The sequence below is a fragment of the Mercenaria mercenaria genome, chromosome 4, assembly GCF_021730395.1.
Source record: "Mercenaria mercenaria strain notata chromosome 4, MADL_Memer_1, whole genome shotgun sequence".
In the NCBI taxonomy this organism is placed as follows: Eukaryota; Metazoa; Mollusca; class Bivalvia; order Venerida; family Veneridae; genus Mercenaria; species Mercenaria mercenaria.
In genome coordinates this window covers 75,594,438-75,619,176 of record NC_069364.1, presented here as the reverse complement: position 1 = coordinate 75,619,176, position 24,739 = coordinate 75,594,438, and the positions used below count along the sequence as shown (strand labels likewise).

At 36.0% G+C, this 24,739-nt stretch overlaps 1 long non-coding RNA gene across 1 annotated transcript in view; it reads right to left on the bottom strand.

Moving 5' to 3' along the window:
* Positions 1-8,561: 8,561 nt before the first annotated feature.
* LOC123552167 (uncharacterized) overlaps positions 8,562-24,739 on the bottom strand; it is a 36,534-nt gene continuing 20,356 nt past the window's right edge. The window contains exon 3 of the long non-coding RNA XR_006686568.2: positions 8,562-10,741. This is a non-coding gene — a long non-coding RNA (uncharacterized LOC123552167). The remainder of the gene's footprint in view (positions 10,742-24,739) is intronic.

Sequence of the window (24,739 nt, the reverse complement as noted above, 5' to 3'; positions counted from 1 at the left end):
CGCTGCTTAGTGATAACCGACCGCTGTTTTGACGACGTCCGCGTATATTCAGGGAGAACGTTCCTTAGATGACGTCGCAGCTGTTCCGTCTGGTGAACAGAATGGCCGGGAAGCTTATTTTAATGTTAAATGCCACAAAATATGTGCAATTTATAATATTATCTTGTTTTTACAAATGGAAAGGAAATATAATGTAAATATAACAAATGAAACTATTTTTTGGTGTTCATGCGAAATGAACGACAGAATAGGATCGGCAAATTAAACATGAATCGCGCTAAAAATTTGCCGATCCTATTAGCGCGATTCATGTTTAATTTGCCGATCCTATTCTGTCGTTCATTTCGCATGAACGCCGAAAAAAAATCATTTCATTTCTTAAGTAAAACGCTTTCTTAACAAATGCAATACTGTTAAAGTACATACTTCCGATACGACCTACTTACCGCGACGGGTAGTATTGTAAGCATTGGTGTACGTGACATCGCGAACGTAAATAATTTAACTATTCCTTTCCATTGAAAATCGTGGCGTTTATTTTGTATGAACAGCAAAAGGAAAGGCGCCAAAATGACGTCAATGATGTTTAGCGATAACGGGCCGTTGTTTTGATGACGCGCGCGTATAGTTAGGGAGAACGTTCCTTAGATGACGTCGCAGTTGTTCCGTCTGGTGAACAGAATGCACGGGAAGCTGATTTTAATGTTATGTGCAATTTATAATATAATCTTGTTTACAAATGGAAAGGAAATATATTGCAAATATAAGAAATGATTTTTTTTTTCGGTGTTCATGCGAAATGAACGACAGAATAGAATCGGCAAACTAAACATGAATCGCTGGCCAACATGCCGATCCTATTCTGTCGCTCATTTCGCATGAACACCGAAAAAATGTTTCATTTCTTAATAAGATCTAAATAAATCTGTGTTTTTAATAATAACATATCATTATAGTTCTAAATAATAATGTAGAATGTAGGCAGTTCATGGCATGTTTTGTGTGTAAGTCAGGAAAGGCGCTGCGGGTCTCTTTATAGATGATTTTTATAGCAGAGCTACCGGCGCCGCGAAGCGGCGCCGACAGCGTCGCATTACGGTTAAACGTGTGAAAAAGAAAATGAATAGAGAGATCTAACTGTGTATACTATCGAGTTGAAAATCCGTGGTACTTTTTTGGAGTCGGTGTTGTTCGGATTTTTTCGAGTACACTATGCACATAGTAATTAATCAGTAAAGACGTCAGTAGACGCTTACTGTTAACGGTTGACAAAAGCGTCTCGCTTACTGCTTTGAATATTGAATAAAAATGTAAATGAGCGTTTGATAATAAGAAGTCAGTGCTAAATACATTTTCTACGAAGAAAAAAGAAATAAAATACAATATTTTCATTTTGAAACGACTTTCGTCACACTGTCATTACTGAATCTTATTATATATACTTATGTTTGCCCGATGACGTCATAACACCACAGTGGCGTAGTGGTTAGCGAGTTCGCGTTGAAATCCAGAGGTCGTGAGTTCAAACCTTGCCTGGACCAGACATTTTTTTTTTAAATTCCTTTTTTATTTCATTTTTTTTGTTGTATTATTATGAGTTTTGAAAATATTGCATAACTAAAGTCATGCATGTGAAAATTAACAAGTGTTTATAGTTTTGATGTCAGGTTCCAATGTAGTGCCTGTGCAGTAGTCAGTAGACATAACTTTTTTTTTTTTAAAGGAGCTTTAGGATCAAAATATACAGGCACTGAACTGTGAAAAGTAAATAATGCTCTTCTCCCCGTTCACATATATTTCATCCGTTAGCTCTAAAATCACTGACCAGAGTTTATCAAAAAACTAAAACTATTGGCGATGAATTATCAATAAACATTAAAAAGGTTCTTACTGCCATCCCTATTCTCTAGTGCTAAAAGATTAACCATAAAAAAGCCACAGAATGTTAACTTAGAAGTTCAGTAAATAAACAGGGGTTTTCGGGAATTTTGGCAAACATTGTTTTTCTCTAGGTAAAATTCTGATCATTAACTTTAAAAAATTGCTAGTCTTTTGGGTTTAAAACAGGCTTGTACAGTCATGTAAATGATTGTAATTTTCCCATACCAGGCGTCTATTATAGCAGTATTTTTGACTGAAAGTTGGACACATTCTTCCTTCCAAAAAGAACCGAAATTTGACAATAATGACATTTAAAAGAATAACAATAGTCATTTCCAGGATTACATAAATTCTAATTTCTATTAACTTTGGAATTGGAACATTAACTTTTTACATTTAGTCCTCATTGCCAACATTCACACGCAAAGAGACAGAATTCCTTTGGCTATTGGCCTAATGAGATTCTGTTAGGTTTCAAATTGTCAAGGTTCAAGCTTTTCAATTTGAAGGAGTTATCATTTGTGACTGGTTTCCAATATGATAATTATTTATGTAAAAGATTTTATACAGTACGTTTTAATAAGAATAACATAAATTATTCAAATACGTTTTTTTTCTTTATCTTGGTGCCGATTTTAATCTATATCGAACTTTCTTTTGATTATATAAAGAATATCTTTCGAGTTTTTACATGTCAAGAATTAATCTTGATGGAGTCTAAAACATGCATTCAAAAATCATGAATTATCATTAATACTTATAATTTTAATAGATCTAATAGAACATAAACTTCCTAAATGAATCCATAATTTCAGATAATTCCAACACCACTCCTTTAATTTTTAAGGGCACTGGTGATTTTTCAAGGGAGCTCAGCCTTTTAGGTAGCGCCTAATTTCATATTAATTTATAATATTCAGTCAATAATATCAAAACATTTAAAAATATTTATTAAATTTTTGTAAATTTGGCAAAATTAATTGGGAAATAAAATCTAAAAAAACAATAAAAATGTTCTAAAAATAACATCCGGGCATTGAACTGAAGCCCTTTTTCTATATACAGTACAACAATTTATGATTTGGAACACATCCAGGCATCGACCTGTAATTTATAACAGGTCTCAAAAATTCAAATTTCGCTGGGCCTACGCTTGAAACGGCCATAACTACGCAGCGCAGCGTAAACAAATAAAAATGAATAGATGCTAATTGGCTTGCTCATTGATTGTATATTATGTATTTTGATATGACTAACAATGCTTTAATCACCACAACGATGTTATGTTGACGTCACGTCAACGTGATATTTAGCGCCATGTACGCATCAAGAAATAGCGCTTTCAAATTTCATGAAATATTTTACTTATTAACATGTTTTAAACGAAATGTCACATTGCACAAATGTTTTGATTAATTTATACACATACTGAATTAGTTATTCGCTTTGCTGAATAATTCGCAATAATTTTTGCTAGAACTGAATTCTGCCGCAAGACGTATTACCGTTTCCTGTCCTGGCGTGTTTTAACAAATACCTACTATTGGCGCCATGCTTGCCCGACGTTACTGACCGCCCATCGTGTATAAATAGTGATAAAGCACTGTTTTGCTTTAAATTATTTCTTAAATGTTACATTATGTTATTGATGTATGCTTGTAGCAAAAACAAAGTATACGAATATTAATATTGTGCCCTTTCTCTTCTGGTTGTTTTGTTTTTACAAGAAAAAAACAGACACTTCTTATTGATTATATCATTTACAATTCAAATATGCTTCACTGTGTTTATTAGGGAAAAAGTTGAATTGTAGATGGCACGTGTGACTATATTACAATCAGAAAAAAGAAAAATAACCTATTGCGGTTTGTTTTATTTTCCACTGTTACAGTTATCTTTCATTAAGATTTATTGCAGGTTGAATAATGACAACAAGAGTCTCACGAATTATATAGTTTTTAACCACACGATGTTACTCTAATAATAAAGGATAAAGGAGTTTTATAGTTGCATTAATAATTAATGATAACCTTCACAAGTTTTAAGAGATAAAAAGTGAGGATTGGTTGATATGTACATAAATGAGCCGTGCAATGGGAAAACCAACATAGTGGGTGTGCGACCAGCATGGATCCAGACCAGCCTGCGCATCCGCGCAGTCTGGTCAGGCTCCATGCCGTTCGCTTTTAAAGCCTATTGGAATTGGAGAAACTGTTAGCGAACAGCATGGATCCTGACCAGACTGCGCGGATGCGCAGGCTGGTCTGGATCCATGCTGGTCGCACACCCACTATGTTGGTTTTCCCATGGCACGGCTCAAATGTAGTTCACAGCGAGTACCTATGTACAAATTACAGCAAATATGCAGCATAGTTTTTAAGTAAAAGTAGCCTCAGTGTGCTGGCTGTTTGAAGTATATATTTGTACTAATATACTAGATGTCAAAACAGGAGTTGCATTATTAGTGCAGAATAAACTGCTTTTGCCAAAAAGATACTGACTGAATGGCGAACAGTGAAGATGGTCGCAAAGGCAGAATCAGTCGTGTCAAGCATGATAAGGGTTAATCATTATGCTGGAAAGCTACTTCAAAACTGCAATAAGCAGTTTGTTTGAAGCATGAATGCAGTACATGCTGAAAGGACCGAACTCTCATCACTGGTCTAGAAATAATGAAATAGTTGTTCATGTTTAAATGTATTTGGTCACACGAACTCAACTAATAAGAGTTCTGATTGGTATTCAGGGTTGTATATTTACCATGTAAAATGATCGCCCTCAGTTTTTGGGTCCTTAACCCTTAGCATGCTGGAGACGACTGATTTTGCCTATGCGACCAGTGTAGATCATGATCAGCCTGCACATCCGTGATCATGCACTGTTCGTCATTTAGTCAGTATCTTTTGGTAAGCACCCCTTTTAACAGTTAATGGTACTGTCCAAATTTAAAGATGGACAAGTTCATTATAGAAATTTAGCAGGGTTAGGGTTAAAAACCAACGAAAATTTCCGTTCGACTACGTATTGTCCGTATGCGATTTCGACATTTTTCGGTTTGAACGGAAAGCTTGGTGTCGTATGAGTTACAAAAGTGGTAAAACAGATTTTGCGAAAATAATGGATTTGTTTTCAAAACTTTAATAACTAATCATTTACACTTAATTGACTATGTGTTCATTGAGTTCTTAAAACATGTTAGATTTTCACTGAAAGTATTTTTAAAATTTGATTATCCTATCCCGGTTGCCCAACCAAGATAGCGTAACTTTAGCATAAGAAATATTTTTCCTGTGGCATATTATATGAATATAAGCACCATTGTATTACATTTGTCAAAGATATGCATTGACAAGTATATATAATATTTTGCCCAAATTCATTAGAAATGCAAGTTTAAAAAAGTATTATTACCTCCTTTTGCCTATCGAGGTTGAAAATAGATGAATTCCGAAGCTACACGCTGTTTTAAAACTTGCTTTTTGTTTCAGGTAGTTGAAATATCCCAATATTTATCAAATGCAAATGTAAAACTAGAAATTATATTGAAATCTATGGTGGCAGATTTATGCCATTTTGTTATTTCGTTTTGTCTATTTCGTTTTGTCGCAGCGACACAACGACAAACGTTATTGCGCACCGCGAAACTCGCCCCGCCGAATGTCACGGAGCCGAACGTCGCCCCGCTAAATGTTGCCCCGTCGAACGTCGCCCCGCCAAACGTCGTCTTTTTGCCTTCCAGAATGACATGATTCTTACTGTTAGTGTTACTGTTACAAGGCTGTGGACTAATCCTCTTTAAAGTTTCGAAGTAGGCCTAGAGAAATAAAAATCAAACAACACCAAATCATAGAAAGAAAGTGTTGTTTGACATGAAAATTGAACAGCATGTAAAACATGTATATTACTTTACGAAACAAGTGTCAGTATACTGATATAAACATTGAATTCCGGAAAAGGACTGCCTAAAGGAGCTCCACTTCCGGACAGTTAAACGCCTTTAAAAACTCACCATTTCGTTTTGATGCATTTGCAATAGCGTGCGAGTGGTGAAATTTCCCATAACAAGGTGGAACATAGTTTTCAGCAATTTTTTTATCTTTATTTCTTTACAAATGGCATTCATTTTCAAAGGAGACAACTTTTTCTCGACGATTACTTAAAATAATCGGAAAAAGTTGTCTCCCTTTGAAAATGAATGCCATTTGTACTTAAAATAATCGGAAAAAGTTGTCTCCCTTTGAAAATTTGGTGTTGTTTGATTTTTGTTACTCAAGGCCTTCTTCGAAACCTTAAGCTTCTATCTTCCAAGTATATTCCCCTTGTTTAAGATATATGATAAAATGTCTTATTTTTCAAATTTCGACACTTACAAAATACATTCTTACAAAATAATTCTTACTACGAAAAGACCTAATCACATGAAAAAAATTCATATTTTTCAAATTTCTTACTTTTTTAAAAACAGTACTTCAATTATGTAACGGCGGACTGGTAACGTTACCGTTGTTCCTGTGTTCTGATCCAGTACTGACATGCTCTCCGTAAGTAACTGCCAACTTCCCCGCATGAGTCTTAGGCGGAGGCACAATGTCTTTTATCAATCGTCACTGAAAACATACTCTGAAGTCGAACTCACAAACCCGCAGTCAGTAGGTCTGCGCTATCCTTATTGTGCTAAGCGGGAACTTGAATAAATAAATAGCTAAAAACAAACATTGTCGGTGACCAGTCATGAAATGGCGCGTATATTTTTTGCTGACCAAGGAAGTTTATTTTTACGACCAGTCATACAAAAAGGGTTTATTGCAAGTGGTAAGCAGATGTCTAGTATTATATGGGAGTTGGTAGGTCAAAGATTAAGGTCATAGCGTCCTAAAGACCGAAAGTAATAACTAAAGAACGCATTGCCGTACAATCGTCAGATCTGCCGGGATAACGGTCTGGAAACCTGGCTGCTGATTATTTTTTTTTTTTTTTTGGAAATAGTCTGCTATTTTATAGTTCGGAAAATTTAGATATATCGTCTCTAAAGCGCTAACCTTACACTTTATCTTTTTATCTGAAATATTTTATGACACATCATTTGATGAAAAGTATAATATGAAATTAATCTCGAAATATATATCGAAGGTTGAACGCAATACTGTCGTAAGTTCTTCTTTATTTAATAGGAGTTACTACAGTATTGCGTTCAGCCCTCGATATGACTCTGATAAGAAAATCGAACATTAAGTGCGAGACGTATGCCCCAACAATATGTCAAGATATACAGTGTCATCATATATCTTACCTGTATGTCTGGAACTTTTCGAGGAGATTTTTATAAAAAAAAAAAAACGTTTTTCTTTAAACCACGGCCGCTGTGGCTTTTGTATAGTACTGTAAGAATTACTACGAACCGATAAATAAATTACATTTAACTTTGTATTATATTTGAAGTTATGTTAAGTATTTCTTTCAAATTGCATTATTTTTAAAGTAAGCAAGGACACCTAAACCTGTGTATCTCTTTGCAGTCACAGAACAGGGTACGTGTCACATTGTGGAACAAATTGCTTTAACATTTCTCTGCAACACGCTTATATAAAATATGCTACAAAATAAATGAATGCAAAAGTTACCATTTGAGACTATTGCTAGAAAAATAGGGCAATTTTGCTTTTATATTCTGGTGAGATATCAGTACAGCCTAGAGTCCAACATTTGACAAAGGTTCGTCAATATTTTTATTAAGTTCCCTATACATACCGTCTTGGTCGAAGGTATAACTTGAAAATTTGTTTCTTTACTTTCCTTCCAGTCTTCGTTCGTCCTTTTTCACGTCTGACAGAGTCCTGTCAGAAATATAAACATAAAAAGTTCAGGAAACGTTTCCGCATTCGCTCATTCCCCACGTAAATAAATTAAATTGTTGTTAAGAAATAACCTTTACGTTTCTTTTCATCTGCAGGTATTTGCAGCTTTCCGTTTTTGTTTGTAGGCTGTTTATCAAGTTGTCAACAGTAAAATTTCCACTATGACGTTAAATACCCTTGTCCGAAGAAACTTGCGATAAACGAATTTTGTAACACTACACCTTTTATTCAGTTAGGTAGTTCTGTTTCTTTATCAGTCTTTCAGAAAACGAAAATATGTGATTTTGTATAAAAATCTGGCAATGGCCAGAAGTTTCGCAAATCGTAATGAAAATGTCACGGGAAGTTCCGACGTCAATCGGATTTTGTCGATTGCTTTCGTTATCCAGCTTGAACATTATAGGGAACATCAAGCTAAACCAGACGCCTCATGTCTCGATCCAAAATGACCAAAATTCGAAGTCCAACTAATCAATCAATAAAAGTTCCATGCTGTTTTAATGATAATTGATGCATCACGTTAGATGATGAAGTTATATTAAGACACGCCCTTAGCTTTTTTTGGAAACATTAACTGTGAAGCAATTAGCTATTGTGAAGCAGGAAAAACCAACTTCTTACTGAATTTCAAGTGTTACTTAGGAAATATAATGCGTTATAAAAATGTTGTCAGTCTGTCAGCTCTGAAAAAATTGACAGAGAAAACATTATTGATATGTTTAGCGTTCATGTTGTTACAGTAGTTTGACACAAAACTTCAGAAGGAAATGATAATCACAAATTTAATGTCAGTATAAACAACAAAATATATGACTCTTCCTGTTTGATTCTAATTAAACATTCATCTAGCATTAAAAGTATGACGGATTCATAGTAAATGGTTCCATGTTTACAAATGCCGCATATTATGCTGACATGTTTGTGGGTTGTGCTTTGAAAAATATTTATATTAACCTTATTCCTTTGCAAAATAAAAATCCTCATTTTTACATAAAACCGTTCGTTGAAACGTAGAACTGTTAAAACATTTGCTTTCAATGAAAATTATAATATAAAATCATAGATAAATGTAAATGATTGTTGTGTATTTTAGATTTTGGATGGACGCGAAAATCAGTTGTTTTGTTTTTGTTTGGGTTAACGTCATATAATTATAGGCCAAGTGATGACATTTTTCTTCTTTTTGATGGTGGAGAAAGACCCCAGGTGCCCGCCAGAGCGTGCACCTAGATAGAACTACTGATCTTCTGTAAGGAAGCTGGATGAATTCCGCATGAAAGAGAAACTGTTCTACACACAAAGCAATGGTTTTGAGGCGCCGCCAACCGTAACCACTCGACATTTGGCTCAAAGAACGGAAATCGTAAATAGTCATATTTTTATTGTCTCAAGTGCACTTGAATGAGTAGAACCACAGAATAACTACACAAACTTGCATTTTTCTGCGTGCGTCCTAGCGTTTGACTTGTTTAGCGTCTTTTTCAATATCTTTTTTCAATCATATAAACGACGGTGTCTACTTGTAGCAGTGAGCACAATGCCCAACTTTTTACGGTTGCCTCACTGGAACACCACACCGTGGACACGTGGCATGATCGGGCTGACAAGTCCTAGAACTATCTTCATAATGCTGAGCGCCAAGCGAGAAAGCTACTAGTACCATTTTTTACGTCTTTGGTATGACGGGGCCAGGGAGCGAACTGATGATATCCCGGCTCTGCCACCAGCTACCGAGGCGGTACATATCTTAAGATGCGCACCAGTAGGTAGTAGCGCTTGCGGTTTTATTTTAATTTCAAATGAACATGATTTGCATTATGATAAATGACCATTTCGCTGTATCTTCATTTTATGGTAAGTACTTCATTTTTATGACCCGCAAGATATTACTACATACAGGAACATTTATTTCACAAAAAAATCTGGCAAGTTTGATATTCATGCTAATTAATGCTGCTTTATGAGCAAAAACATGACAGGATTAAGTATATGGAACTGTCAGAAGAAAAATAAAATTAAGCATGTGGTTTTAAGTTACTCTAGACACAAATTTCATAATTGAAAATGCGAAGAATTAATTATATATGTTAAATGTAAACATTAAATTAACAAGATTATGTATATGAAATGTACTATGGATACGCCGCCTCGACAGCGTATTGGTAGAGCGTCCGCTTCGAGTGTGGGAGGTCCTTGGTTCACTTCTTGGCCGCACCATACCAAAGACATAAAAATGGTTCATGTAAATTTCTCACACAAGATGGTCGTACTAGAATTGATCAGCCAGGTGTCAGTATAACATGACTGGGTGGGGTATTATGTCACATATCTACGACGTGATATTCCAGTGAGGTACAACTACAAAGTTAGGCATTGTGCTTACTGCTACAAGTAGACACCATCGTTTATATGTCTGAAGAAGACACATACACACGTATTCCATAAACACGCATACCTCTGTCATAAGCAGTTAGACTAAATTCCATCAAATTATGTTTCTGACCGATGCCGTCACCTGCGATGTCGTCACCAAGAAATGACAAAAATCATGCATTTTTATAATTCCTACTTCTGTTGATAAAACATTGAAGAACCTGATGCGAGAAAATGGTGGAAGATGTCATGCAATTCAATTCTTTTTAGTTAGTTCCAGAGATATGTTCTACTGGCTGTGGTCGAAGGCGTTGTGCAAATACTACAGGGTGAGGATGTTTCATTAAAATATATATCCACAGAATGTGGTATGTCCATGCACTTACACAATTGAATCATCCTGAATAAAAATGATACAAAGTGTATCAAAACTCTGTCCCAGTGTACTACCTAACTCACTAAACACATTCACATTGATGGCTTCTGTATCCAAGAAAACACTGACTGTGCGGTTGTGTCCGTGCACTTAACAGAGATAAAGAAACCAAATTAAATGTCTCAGAAACCATCCGCTCGTATCCAATAGAAACGTACACCCTTTCGAAACTTCTAAACGACAAAAAATCGTTAATCTACAAAAGAGTAAGCAAAATACAAAATATGTATATTAACTTATTAAGAATATATATATATATATATATATATATATATATATAAACTTGTCAAATAATATGGAAAGTAAACATATATTTACTTAATTGTCACTGTATTTGTATTTACGAATTATCAGTCTCGTTAAACAAAGGTGAGACTAAACAATAAGGATAAATAATTAAACGTGGGGGCGGCAGGGAAATTAATATAACAAAACGCGTTCGCCGTTGAACCTCGAATAACCTTTTTCCCGCCTTTTCTGTGTCTTAAATAAGCACAGATCAGCTACGTAACTTTATCTTACTTTCCTTATAAGGAAATCGAGGACGATAGTAAATACATTTAGCTTATGTCACGTGTCGTCAGTCGTGGCATTCGACATAAAGACACGACATGTACGGTCAATACAACTGACGGATTACTTTTACAAGATTTTGTACAAAACACAGTGTAAACTGGGTCAAGAGTTTGAAGCCTAAACATCTTACCCTTTAATGAGAAAAGACACGGTAAAATAATCAAATTTATAGCATACCTCAATACGGAATGGTATGGTGACGGTTTTTATAAAGTCTGAATAAATCGACCTTAACTTTGTATATTGTAGCATTTTCACATTTCTAGTTTAGAAATTTAGGCATATAACTCGTTTTTAAACAGTCGTTCAATGTAATTCTTAGATCTAAATCATTCGTCTTGCACGGTAATGGAGTAAATTTAAGGTAAAGACTGCAGGCAGCTGAATTTATCTTAAGCGTGGTTTTCGGCTGTATTTTATTCGAGCCAAAACCACTTTGCTTGTGTTGTAAACGAGTGCCCTGTTAGCACCTATGGTTTATAACACACAAGACAAAGTATTGTTTTATTGTAAAGAATAGAGAGTAATTGAATCAAGCAAGGGCGTAGGAATTTACAAATGAGTAAAATTCTGTATGGATTATTTTTGTATCGAAAAACATTTCTATACAAATATATGTTATAGGCCTACACAGATTTTATTGACTGCAGGATATATTGAATATGAGGTGACTGTCCTTCTGAACTTCAAGTTTATCCGCCTCGTCTCCGAAAAGTTTATCCCCCTCAGCAAGCCTCGGGGTTGATATACTTTTCTCCAACTTGGCGAAAAAACTAAAGAACTTTAAGACATAATATTCTCTAATATATCTTTTCCCTAAGGAAACACGTGCGCATATTGGTGTCATAATTTGACGTCATAATATGAGGCTCGGACCCACATCGATGAGGGGCAAGTGATTTAAAGTCAGCGACCTGAACCACTCGGCCGCGGAGGCCCCGATTTTTTAATCAGGTATTTTCCCAACGTGGATAAAAAATCCCGCTAACGCTCAGTTTTTGCATTCTTAGCTGACCCTCGGGTTTGGGAAAACCATATCTTACACAGGGAGTCACCTAAGATCCTTACAGTCGCCCGTGGTACCGTCGTGTTGCATTGTCGCGCGTCGTGTTGTGTGTCAACAATCTACTCTTCTAGGTCGACGCTTGATATGCAAAACGTGCGATGCGAAAGTTTTAAGAGAGGACATTTCTTTGCATTCGTTTAATTTTACTTACAAAACATTCAAGAGATTCAAGAGTGAAAAATAGGGGCTATGCAAATGACGAACTCTTCGACATTAAAATGACTTTCTTCCTTGTCATCAAAGCTAATTTTCATTAATGAATATGTAAATAAACATCTCAGTACTTGAGTACTTGATGGCTCATTTCATTTTTCATACGCCTTTTTCCGGTTTCCCGACGATTTTTACAGTTCCAAGTACAGCTATGTTAAATATCTCAAAATTTAAATATAAACACATTACTCCAAACATCTCGTCCAAGTTGAATGTAGAGAGGCGGAAATAACAATAACAGTGAAAAAAAAATGTCCAATGAAATTGATGAAATGAGCATATTTCGCATAATTGCAGTTTTTACTTTTTAACGGTTGTAGTAAAAATAGACAGGCGTTAAGTTTGTCTGTAGGTTGCATTGTAAAAAGCAAATTTACAATTTGAATTGCAAACCGCAAATAAGGTTGAAATGTTAAATTTTAAAGCGTGAAAAGCCCCAAACAATGCTATGTTTCCTTGAACCGAAAATAAAAATACATTTTGCAATTAGAGCTGCAAAATAAAAACACAACAAGTAACAATAAATGTGGTTTCTGCTACGTCCGATTTCAGGGAGGTATACAGTGCATAACTGGCTTTTTTGCATACTTAGTCTTTTATGAACTTCCGTGGCAACAATTAATGAATCGCATGCGTTTTCTGATAAAAAAGCACTATGTGGCACTTGCAGAACAGTAAAAAATTGAACTACAATCAAACTATATTTCTTGAAATTCAAGCGACTCTTAATATTATTGCAAAAGCCCTGTTTTTTTTCTCCATAACCATTGCATGGTTCATACAGGACTTGGCAAAAAAAATTCAAGGGCTTTTCAAGGACTTTTTATGGATTTTCAAGGACTATTTTAATCGCTTTAAATCTTAAATTACAAAACCATTTAGGCTCTTCATAAGGCATTATGACAGAAGAAAAGTTACAGAACAGTTTTATTTTCCATAAGCTACAACAGCATATCTTAACCTTTATGAGATCTTCAATAGGATTACCTTTTATGAGCTATATTTGCCTGTATACATACTTAGTACATGTTTGTTATAAGTCTTTCAAGCTCTCAAGACTAGTATTCAATTTGTCCTCAAGGGACTTCACTTCTTGTTTTCGTGTGTGATTTCAATGCACTTTCTCCCATAGTTCCGACATCAATGAGTTTATCACATACACTTATGCTTGTCTGACTTAAACTCCTTTAACCACGATGAATAATCATCCTGTGTAAGCCATTTATTGGCGAAACTACATTTATTTTTTGGGCCACTCGTTGTTGTTGATAAGTCACGCTACAATGACCTTGCGCATAATATTTCAACGTTGTGAAAATCGCTATTCCGTACCTAACTTCCGTACCGAAACGGTGTTCAACTAGCGTTCCCTCCGTGGGTGTGCATGTATTTTTATTTTACACCGTTTTTTCGCTTGTTTTGACTTATTTATTATTTATTTTTGTATTTTTCCCCTACAATACGATTGCACCCCCGTTTTTAGCAAAATTGAAGGACTTTTCTATATTTTTTTTCAGAATTCAAGTACTTTTTCAGGGGATTTTTGGAAGAAAAAATTCAAAGGACTTTTCAAGGACTTAGGATCAAATTCAAGGACTTTCAAGGACCTGTGCAAACCATGCATTGCATTATTTGCTATGCATGGTATACACTGCAGCATATGATTTTCATATACATGCATAGTTGTAGCAGCTACATGGTATGCATTACATACAATGTTGTAGCAGCTACATGGTAGGCATGGCATACACTGTTGTAGCAGCTACATGGTATGCATTACATATAATTTTGTAGCAGCTACATGGAATGCATTACATATACTGTTGTAGCAGCTACATGGTATGCATGGCATACACTGTTGTAGCAGCTACATGGTAGGCATGGCATACACTGCTGTAGCAGCTAGAAGGTATGCATGGCATACATTGTTGTAGCAGCTACATGGTAGGCATGGCATACACTGTTGTAGCAGCTACATGGTAGGCATGGCATACACTGTTGTAGCAGCTACATGGTATGCTTTACATATAATGTTGTAGCAGCTACATGGAATGCATAACATATACTGTTGTAGCAGCTAGAAGGTATGCATGGCATACACTGTTGTAGCAGCTACATGGTAGGCATGGCATACACTGTTGTAGCAGCTACATGGTATGCATTACATATAATGTTGTAGCAGCTACATGGAATGCATTACATATACTGTTGTAGCAGCTAGAAGGTATGCATGGCATACACTGTTGTAGCAGCTACATGGTAGGCATGGCATACACTGCTGTAGCAGCTAGAAGGTATGCATGGCATACAATGTTGTAGCAGCTGCATGGAATGCGTTACATATAATGTTGTAGCAGCTACATGGTATGCATGACATACACTGTTGTAGCAGCTACATGGTAGGCATGGCATACACTGCTGTAGCAGCTACATGGTACGCATGGCATACACCGCTGTCGCAGCTACATGGTATGCATGGCACACACTGCTGTAGCAGCTACATCGTAGGCACGACATACACTGTTGTAGCAGCTACACGGTATACATGGCATACAATGTTGTAGCAGCTACACGGTATGCATTACATACACTGTTGTAGCAGTAACAAGGAATGCATTACATACACTGTTGTAGCAGCTACACGGTAGGCATGGCATACACTGTTGTAGCAGCAACATGGTAGGCATGACATACACTGTGGTAGCAGCTACACGGTAGGCATGGCATACACTGTTGTAGCAGCTACATGGTATGCATGACATACACTGTGGTAGCAGCTACACGGTAGGCATTACATACACTGTTGTAGCAGCTACACGGTAGGTATGGCATACACTACTGTAGCAGCAACATTGTATGCATGACATACACTGTGGTAGCAGCTACACGGTAGGTATGGCATACACTGTTGTAGCTGCTACATGGTATGCCTGGCATACACTATTGTAGCAGCTACATGGTAGGCATGGCATACACTGTGGTAGCAGCAACATGGTAGTAATGACATACACTGTGGTAGCAGCTACACGGTAGGTATGGCATACACTGTTGTAGCAGCAACATGGTATGCATGACATTTACTGTGGTAGCAGCTACACGGTAGGTATGGCATACACTGTTGTAGCAGCTACATGGTATGCATGACATACACTGTAATAGCAGCTACATGGTATGCATGGCATAAACTGTATAACAGCTACATGGTATACATGGCATACACTGTTGTAGCAGCTACATGGAATGCAATACATATACTGTTGTAGCAGCTACATGGTATATACGGCATACATTGTTGTAGCAGCTACATAGTAGGCATGGCATACACTGCCGTAGCAGCTACATGGAATGCATTACATACACTGTTGTAGCAGCTACACGGTAGGCATGGCATACACTGTGGTAGCAGCTACATGGTATGCATGACATACACAGTTGTAGCAGCTACACGGTATGCATGGCATACACTGTTTTAGCAGCTACACGGAATGCATTATATACACTGCTGTAGCAGCTACACGGAATGCATTACATACACTCTTGTAGTAGTAACACGGAATGCATGACAAACACTGTTATAGCACCTACACGGTATGCCAATGTATGTAGCAGCTACATGGTATGCATGGCATACACTGTTCTAGCAGCTATACGGTATGCATTACATACACTCTTGTAGCAGTAACACGGAATGCATGGCACACACTGTTGTAGCACCTATACCATATGCCAGTGTATGTAGCAGCTATACGGTATGCATGGCATACACTGTGGTAGCAGCTACACGGTAGGCGTGGTATATACTGTTGTAGCAGCTACATGGTATGCATGCATGGCACTGTTCTAGCAGCTACACGGTAGGCATGGCATACACTGTTGTAGCAGCTACATAGTATGAATGGCATACACTATTGTAGCAGCTAGCTATACGGAATGCATTACATACACTGTTGTAGCAGTTACACGGAATGCATGGCATACACTGTTGTAGCAGCTACATGGTATGCATGGCATACATTGTTTTAGCAGCTACACGGTAGGCATGACATACACTGTTGTAGCAGCTACATGGTATGCATGGCATACACTGTTATAGCAGCTTCATGGTAGACATGACATACACTGTTGTAGCAGCTACACGGTATGTATGGCATACACCTTTGTAGCAGCTACATTGTAGCAGCTAGATGGTATGCATGGCATACACTGTTGTAGCAGCTACATGGTAGGTTGACATACACTGTTGTAGCAGCTACATGGAATGCATTACATACACTGTTGTAGCAGCTACATGGAATGTATTACATACACTGTTGCAGCTACATAGTATGCATTACATACACCATTGTAGCAGCTTAGCTACATGGAGTGCATGGCATATATGGAATGAATTACATACACGTGTTTCAGCTACAAGGAATGCATTACATACACTGTTGTAGCAGCTACACGGTATGCATGGCATACACTGTTTCAGCAGGTACATTGTATGCATTGCATACACTGCTGCAGCAGCTACATGGTATGCACATAATACTGTTGTAGCAGCTACATTGTATGTAATGAATACACTGTTATGCAGGTACATGGTATGCATGACTTACACTATTGTAGCAGCTGTATGGTACGCATGGCATACGCTGTTGTAGCAGCTACATGGTATGTATGGCATATACTGTTGTAGTAGCTATATGGAATGCATTACATACACTGTTGTAGTAGCTACATGGTACGCATGGCTTACGCTGTTGTAGCAGTTACATGGTATGCATGGCATACACTGTTGTAGTAGCTACACGGTAGGCCTGGCATATACTGTTGTAGTAGCTGCATGGTATGCATGGCATATACTGTTGTAGCAGCTGGATGGTATGCATGTCGTACACAGTTGTTACAGCTACATGGTATGCATTCAATACACAGTTGTACATGGTAGGCATGGTATACGCTGTTGTAGCAGCTACATGGTACGCATTGCATGCGCTGTTATAGTAGCTACAGAGTACGCATTGCATACGCTGTTGTAGCATCTACAATGCATGCATGACATACAATGTTATAGCAGCTGCATCATCTGCCTGGCATACGCTATTGTAGCAGCTACATGGTATGCATGACATACACTGTTGTAGCAGCTGCTTCGTTTGCATGGCATACACTGCTGTGGTTGCTTAATGGTATGGATTGCCTACACTGTGGTTAATCTCCAACTGTGATAAACACATGGTAATGTAACGTCTTAAGGGAACTCTATGCAGTAAAGGTGAGGATTTTAAATACATCCAGGCATTATGCATTTCATGTACTGTTGTTTGAAGTCAGCTCATTAAAAAGGTAAGACATCAGCAGCAACTTCTTTAAAGTAGTTTATGATCATAGCCTTATTAACCTACTAACCGTCAATTCCGCTGATGAGGACAACAATTTTGGACATGGACTACTGAAAAAAACTATTAGTTTTTCGATTTTTTAAAACACACTTGTTCCACTGTGTTCATAGGGAAGAGTTTGCATCTCTTGGGTTTGGCAGTATTTCTGAAAATTATTCTCATTCTGTAAAAAGCTCGTTTAATGACAAATTAACTGCTTAGTAATTTGTACTATGTAGTTTTTAATGAAATTTCGTATAGTTATAAAGTAACATATTGTCTAGAATGGTCAAATGAAAAATGTACACGTCTGCTTATTTTTTTTAGATACTTGCGTATGTTTAAACAGATCTCAAGTCATTATTTGCAATTATTGCACATTATATTTTAGTTAATCTTTCAAATGAAATGGTTACTGCAATTTTTATAAAATGTATTCACATTTAATCGTGTAATAATTTTCGATTCCTTAGGCAGGACCCAAACTGCAATGATGAATGAAGGAACTGCCTTAATTGTTTAAACTACAAAATCATTTCTTAAATTTCTTCTAAGAATTATGAAATAGGAAGACCCCTGTATCACTTAAAGCCCATGAGAATTAAAAACAAAATCAACGTATCTTGTTTGTTTTTTCTAACTTTGATATTTTAAATGTTTCCTATAGGCCCAGCAACAAATGATTTAATTAGAAATTATATACATTTGTATCCCGAATGAGCTGAAATTTACAATGAAAAAATACTGCCCTGCTTTGACGTGCCTATAAACGAACAATGTTTCCTTTGGTGATCTGACTTTACAAAGCGGTGTCCATACGAACATGATAGGGGATAAAAGAGTGAGGTTTTGTGCCAGTAAACTAGTTTAAAGTTCCCAGTCGTGGTTTTGCGATGTTCCTTTTTCTTGTACGTTTATATCTGTTTGTTTCTTCTTTGTTATTTTTGTTGCTTCGTCTGTAGTAAGTGTGATTGTGCTATGGCACTGTGTTCTTGAAGATGAACAGAAAGCCATACTTCAATGAAGAGTGATATATTGGTGGCAGCATTCTTTGAATGTGGCTTTTCCTATTGTACTTTTGTCTTTAATATGTATGTTTTAAATAGGTGAAAACCTAATTGAGCTATATCAAAAATAAGATTCCACCAAAGGGCGTACTCCGTCATTAGTTCTAGCTTCCGTGGCCGAGTGGTTAAGGTCGCTGACTCTGAGTCACTTGCTCCTCACCGACGTGGGTTCGAGCCTCTCTCGGGGAGTTGAATTCTTTATGTGAGAAAGCCATCCAGCTGTTTAACGGAAGATTGGTTAACGGAAGGTCGTTGATTCTACCCAGGTATCCGTCCATGATGAAATAACGCATGGAGGGGCACCTGGGATCTTCATCCACGAGCTGGAAAATCGCCATATGACCTGTAATTGTGTCGACGTATACCCACAGGTGGCAGTAACGTACCTAGGATACAGTATGGATCCATGAGCCATATACACTTATAATAAATATATTACAATTATAATGTTTTCTTTGAAAAAAAGCCAAAAAGTCATTTTGAAATTGTTTGCCCCTGTGACAACGAGCCATTAGAAAGGTCATGAGCATTTTGACATGTGCATTGCTTCAAGGTTTCAAAAAAAGTATTTTTTTTTTTACAAATGGTTGGCCGTCTTTTGGGCAAGTGAATACTCTTTCAGAAAAATCTTACTTCAAAGTCCAGTTGCAAACCGTTTACGCACAAAGAGCGAGCAACGGCGTAAAAACGGTAGTTTTTTCTCTATCCGAATAAATCTCACACATTTTTATCACCAAGACTTCCCCCTAAAACACACCAAGCACACTGTGCCAGTTTAAAATAACATTATAACCGTTCAGAACAGGCTAAATGCAAACTAACAAGACCGAAAATCAGGTTCAGTCCTACTTTCTAACTTACAGATTCGCTATTTACCTCCGCCTGCCATGATTATCGATGACAAGACGGCAGTTGTAAAGAACGTTTTCATTGGCGGAGACAGTTTACGTATTTGAAACGTAGCGATAAAATCAGAATTGTACCAGACTATAAACAAGCAGCTACGGTAGACGAAGATTATTTACCAAATTTAAATTAAATAGCAACTGGTAAGTAACTAAGTAGGACTGAACCTTATTTTTGGTCTTGTTAATTTGCATGTAGCCTATTCTGACCACTTGTAACGTTATTTTTAACTGACACAGTATACTTGATGTGTTTTAGGGGGAAGACTTCGGTGTATAAAATGTGTGAGATTTATTCGGATTGAGAAAAAACTACCGCTTTATACGCCGTTGCTCGCTCTTTGTGCGTAAACGGTTTGCAACTGGGTTTTGAAGTAAGATTTTTCTGAAATAGTATTCACTTGGCCAAAAGACGGCCAAAAATTTATAAAAAAATATTTTTTTGGAAAACAATTACGGACCTGGAAGCAATGCACATGTCAAAATGCTCATAAAGACCTTTCTAATGGCTCATTGTCACAGGGGCAAAAAAAAAAAAAAGAAAACATTATTATTGTATATATTTAAGTGTATATGACACATGGACCCATACTGTATTCTAGGTACGTTACTGCCTCCTGTGCGTATACCTAACGAAAAAAAAGATACTGATGTGTTTATCATTAATACATTAATACTGTCTGCTCAGAAGACAGATATGGCCTTTGATTATTAGACGACAGGGTCTCATACGCGAATCTGTAGCGCTTAACGTGTATATTTTCCTGTGAAGAAGAAAGGACCTTCTTTCGACATCTGCCTCTGAAAAGATTTCCATCCAATTATGATACTCAATATGTTTATTTCAATCACCTGCCATTTTTTATTCCTATACATTGCTATTTCCGATAATACAAATACTAAGAACAGCAGCAGTTAGAAAGGTTAATATGTACAAGCAATTAGAAGTTTTTTGACAGTTTCATCAGTGTGAGGTGAAATACTAATGCTTTCATCCGAAAAAAAAAAAAAAAACAACAAAAGCTCTATTTCAAAACGCAAGAATGAAATTTCTAACCTTCATGCTAATCAAAAGGCTCATACCCTTTTCAGAACTACTATCTGGAACATAAAAATATACGCCTAAGGACGCGCAATCGTAGATGGGTGATCGTGTTTGCCCTAACAAAGGACAACATTTTATATCGAAGTTACATGTATAGTTGGTCAATGATATTAAGGCTGGTTTTATATTGATCTTTTGACAGTACAAGAATGTTTTTATGAATAATAGACACGTATTCAGCGGATGTTAATTACAGAAGTACATGCATATTCATATTTATTACATATGTAAATGTATATATTATAACAGATGTTATTCTATGTTGTTGTTTTTTATTCTAGAACGAACAGCTATTAATCTTTTACGTCATAACCGTGGTTCTGTTTTGTTCGTATTTACAAAAATAGTCTGATTCAAATTTATTCCCTTATGTTACGGACGACCATTAGTCAATCAAAATTAAAAGCTTTTAAGACTTTTTTGGCTCACGGTTAATTTCTAATTTTGACCAAAATAACTGCAGGGCTTTGCAGACATAGTACATTTGTTGCTATCAGTCTTCAACATTAAAAGTAAGAATGTGTCACTTCGTTTAAGTTAAAGATAGAAACGCTGATGTAAGCAAATAGATAACAAACCGTTTTTGTGTGCAATTTTTGCCAAGCAAAAACTTTGGATTTTGCGAAGGCTTATCACAGTTTCCTTTCTATTTAATTTACACTTGCCAAGACTCCGTCATAATTTTTCAGTTGTTACTTCTTGAAAGTGAAATTTAAAAAACTGTAACTGTCACAGCTGATTCACAGTGAATATTTAGGAAAACAGACAATTTCTATTTTAACATTTTAAGAAAAAAGGATCTATGTCAATGAATGAACAGTGTAGCGCAAAGTCAGCCATTTCAAAACTGATGATGTAAGAAAAAAACCTAGATGACGTATGAATAAAAGTTATGTCTGTTCGACTTTCGTTGAAAGCCGTTTTTTATTAGAATTTCAGTTATGCAACGGCGGTTAGTTTTCCAGTTTGCAAGTAACTAGCAGATATTGGGGGAGAATTATTTCACGAAAACACTCACTGCGCCCGGGAAGAGAACACGCAGTATAAAAGTAGTCCACACTTTTCTCGTTAAGATTAATACATGTGTGTTACGTTCCGGCGTTTCCGGCAGTTGTTTATCAGCGTGACAGAATTTTGTATTACAGCGCAGAAACACAGATGTCATTTCAGTTCGTAAGTATTGTTAAGGTCAGAAATACATGACATTTGTAAACTAAAAGTAGCTGGGCCTGGCAGTTTAGCATACAGATTTGAGGAAAAAGGGTTGCAAGTTCGGGCACAGGTCAGGCCATATTGTCAACGGCGATTCGAAAGAAAATGTCATGTCTGAAGTAACACGTTTTTAGCCAATGAGTCATCTTCGGTTTTCTGTCAGTTTTACTTGCTGATATTGTCAGATTTACTTGCGGGGAACGCGAGATCTAGCAATTATTGTTGGGTTAAAGGACCACTGTTATACTACTTAGCTACTATCCTCCAAATGTTTTCAAATGGAGTTAACCCCTTACCATACAGTCTTAACTTTATTTAGTTTATCAAATCCGTAAATGATTTAAGAATACATCGCAAAAAAACATGCAAACACAGGTTTGAAAAACCACTATTCTAACAAGACCCAATTTATTCTCCTTTTTAAAATAGAAGACCGAAACTGTGTTACTGTGCAACAAAATCATTGTTAGTACGTCTCATAATTGCGTCATAGCGCCAAGCGCCATAGCAGCGCGATTGAAAAGAAAACCGTACAAAAAGACAAATATTTGGTATAATCAAGGATGTAAAGAATTGTTCTTGATGTCGTGTTACAATCGTAACACAAAATAAAATCAATGTTTGCCGTTCATATGCGTATTATTTAATCACTCATGCTTCTATTCCTTCGCATGTGAACTTCAATCAACTACAAATCATTGCTTGGCATAAATTGTTAATTCTATTTAATTAATAGTACAGGTCAATCCAACGGCCACGGTTTCAAATTTCAGCGAAGTACATTGAAAATACCTTTGCTATTGTCTTCATAGACTTGAAGTTGTTGTCGTGACTAAATAACACCAATAACAACGACAATATGATTCTATTTAATAATGATTCAGAAAGTATGCTAAATCTAGTTTTATTTAACCGTTGGGTTGATTTTCTTGTTATCAATATGTTGATAAAAAGATTTTAATTTAATGAAACTGAAAGACCGAAAATATAGCTGTGGTAACAGTTTTGTCTATGATCGAAGTTTTTGCACAGACAAAATGTCTTCCTGTATTTTAATATCGCTTTCAACCTGATAGATTCTATTTCCTGTGATTAATTTACACATGCTATAAAACTTCAAAAGTTTTTTTCCATATTTTATATTCACATTTCACCACAAGGTTTTTCCTTTACCTTTCCTTTAAATATAGACAATATTGTTTACATGAAATCTAATACGGTGAAATGTATGCTGTATTTTATTACAATGTATTTGCTGGTTGTATTGTACATAGATGAGACTGAAATAAATAAATAAATAAAAAAATACAATATTTCGAAAACAATTCAAGATATCCTCATTAATTTTGAATTGTTTCAAAACTAATTTCAATTCCGGTATACAATCAGAGTCTTCAAAGTGAGCTATGATAAAGATGCTCTCTTAGACATGTTGCTTACCGCTATGCTTTTTCAAAAAAATTGTACTTCGTATGAAATATTGTGGCTGAATTTCTGACAGGCCGATAACACTCGTATTAATTCAAACGCTTTGTTTTTACAAATACTTTAACAGCCCATATTTAACTGCCAAATTATTTCGCTGATAAATTCACGTATTGTGGGTTGTTTTGTCCTAATTACGTTCTTGTGAACGTAAGGTTAAATGTTAACGGCAAAAACATGAAGTTTAACGCTCTTGTAACCAATCTGTCCTTAGTGCAGACAGCTGAAAGATGACATGAAAGATGACATGACACAGACATCCGCAGCTTCAATGAAATTAATTTTCACTTTTTACAATTTTCAGATTAAATTGTTGACAAATATGGCATGAAAGATTCATATAAGTTACTAAATATGACTTATAATAAAATGGACAGGAAACAATATATCAGATACTCTCTTAAGTCATATGAATAAAGCAGCATTAAGTGTAATGTTTTTAAATTTATTTGCTTCTATCTAAACTACTAATTAATTCAATGAAGAGGTCTTTAGTTGAGCTTTACATCTCGAATGCTTAACCAAAATGATATCATTAATCTCAAAATCCAAGTACATGTATAAACATATTCGTTTTGAAGTGCTTTAGCGTGCAGGACGTACATGTATATAATTCAATGCATTATCATACTTATAATACAATTATATCAGATACAGTATGCTGCTAAACATCATGACAAAATTCTAATTGTCAATTTGAATAATCCGAAACCATCGTACAATAGCTATAATACCATCCGACTAAAAATATTATAGCTAAAGACATGCATAATTCCTTTACAAGCGCAAAATCGTGTTTCAGTTTTAAAATTTTATATTGGATAAACAGCCAGTGCCTATGTACCCATTTATTATGACTATTAAATCACAAAACAAGAAAAATGTTTCGTGTGTTGGTCTGAATGTCAGTATCATGATTGTGTATATGTTGTTTTGTTTTGTTTTAGTACTTATATACATATGTTTTAAATTATCAGTATGTCGGAATAAATTGCACACTACTGCCACTTGCTATAAGAAACAATGTAAAATTAACGTATGCTCCGCTGTGTGAAAACCAATGTCTTAGTTTTGATATGTACACAAGAAACACATTGTCACGGTGGTGAACTAAATATCTGGAAGTTTTTTTTTTTATCAAATAGATAGCATTTAATTGTATCTCTTTATATACTGTAAGCCATGATAATATTTTTGGT